A 2,092-nucleotide genomic window follows, 5' to 3' on the forward strand; every position below is an offset into this window, starting at 1 on the left:
TATACACACATACACACATATGCATAAATAAATATGCATTTATAATACACATGCACATGTTGTGTTTGTCCTCCACTTTTGAAGAGAACCATGGCATCAGGGAAATGATGAAATGAATTGCAGTTGACTTTAAATGAGGGAGGGCTGTGCAAAGTCACCAGCCTCACTTTATTCTCCAGAGCCATCTGGATCCAGTGACCAGATATTCATCAGGATGACTGGAAATGACCCAGGATGCAATGTGAGACCCTGGCTCTTTTAGGCTCAGGCCTTTTCATGTAGTCACTTAGAGTGAGGTAACACCCATTCAGTGAATAGGCCTTTTTTAAGAAGTGAGTCAAGGAATGGCACCTTTAATTAGAAAAAAAAGAAAAAAAAATCAAGGGGAGGTTGCTGTTCCTGTACAGTCATACAAACAGTACCCCCAACTCCATTTGCTAATTGTATGTTATATCTTTGAAGGCTAACTACAAAATGGTCTAGCCCGTTCACTCAAGCACTGGTTTTTTTGACAGGTTGGGCAGTCTGACTTTATTAGTTAAAGGCAGGCCTGGCACCTTAGGTGCTCTTGGATGGGTGGGTTCGCTTCTTCTTCACCACCACTGGCTTCTGGCTTCAAAGGATGGAACAAGATAGAGCAGCCATGCGGAGATCTTTCCGGTATTTATTCTTGCAGATGATGTGACGGATGCTGTTGAGTGTGGCTCGGCCATTTTTGCTGATTGTGGTCCTCAAGTAGGAAGTGGCAGGCTTCCTCTGACCTGCCCTGTGCTTCAGCATCAACATGATGCCCTTGGCATTGGCGGCCGGCTCGATGCCCACTGTCTTATGGTGGATCAGCCCGTTGTAGTGGAACAAGTTTCAGGCCTTGAGGTTGTTGGGCCTGGTGCTGTACGTCTGCTTATCGCACTTGATGAGGAAGCTGGAGCAGTCCTGAAGGACCATACACTGCATGTGGGCCAACGTGGTAGGGGCTGCACTCGTGGCGGCTCCCAGGAAAGAGCACTCAAGCACTTTTGACAGCCAAACGCTCCGATACATAAGTCTTTAAGATGAGCAACTTCATTGGTTCTTCTTCATATCAGAAATTTTCTCCAGTCTCATTTTCATTTCCTGGCTTCCATGGCTTTCTTCAAGGACCAACTAAAATCCAACCTTCTAAATAAAGGAAATCCTTTCCTGATCCCCCTTAATTCTACTGCCTTCCCCTTGCTGATTATCTTGTATATACAATTTATACAATTTATCTTGTATATAGCTTGACTGTAAATTAGTTGTTTACAAGTTGTCCTCTATTCGACTGTGAGTCCTTTGAGAACAGGGATTTTTTTTCTTTATATCCTTAGCACTTAGCTCAGGATTTGGTACATAGTATGCATTTAAGAAATGTGTATTGAACACTACTGTGCTATAAGAAACAATGAGCTCAATAATCTCAGGAAGATATGGATAGACTTACATGGAATAACGAAGAGCGAAATGAGCGGAACAAAGAGAACATTGTGTACAGTAACAGCAATATTGTTTTAAGAACAACTTTGAGTGACTAAGTCATTTTGACTAATACAAATACCCAAATGAACTACAAAGGACTTATGAAGGAAGACACTATCTGAATCTAGAGAAAGAACTGATAAATAAAGTACATATAGAATGGTTTTACAAATATAAACATATTTGCATCTAATAGGAGTCTTCTCGAGGTGGGGGGGGAAGAAAAAAAAAGAAAAAAGTCACATGATAACTTTATTGTATAACTAAGAGGAATAGCAAGTTGTACATAATAGATTCGCAGTTTCATGTGCAATCATCTTTTTTTTTATTCAACTATATCATGGTAAAGCTTGCTTTTGTTTTGTAAGTTCAGAATAAAATAAATAAAATTCAAAGAGTTATTAAAATGCTTATACCCTTGGACACAATAAAAGAACATTGTATACAGTAATAGCAATATTGTTTTAAGAATGATTTTGAGTGAATAAGTTATTTTGTCTATTAAAGTACCCATATTAACTATGAAGGACACATGAAGAAAGACACTGTTTTTCTTTTTCATAATTTTCCCCTTTTGTTCTAATTCTTCTTTCACAAT

The 2,092-nt window shown here is 39.1% G+C and overlaps 1 pseudogene; it reads right to left on the reverse strand.

Annotated features, from left to right (window-relative positions):
- Positions 1-558: 558 nt before the first annotated feature.
- Positions 559-1,041, reverse strand: LOC118836807 (annotated as a pseudogene).
- Between the last annotated feature and the right edge of the window lie 1,051 nt (positions 1,042-2,092).

This window comes from Trichosurus vulpecula, chromosome 2, assembly GCF_011100635.1.
Source record: "Trichosurus vulpecula isolate mTriVul1 chromosome 2, mTriVul1.pri, whole genome shotgun sequence".
Taxonomy (NCBI): Eukaryota; Metazoa; Chordata; class Mammalia; order Diprotodontia; family Phalangeridae; genus Trichosurus; species Trichosurus vulpecula.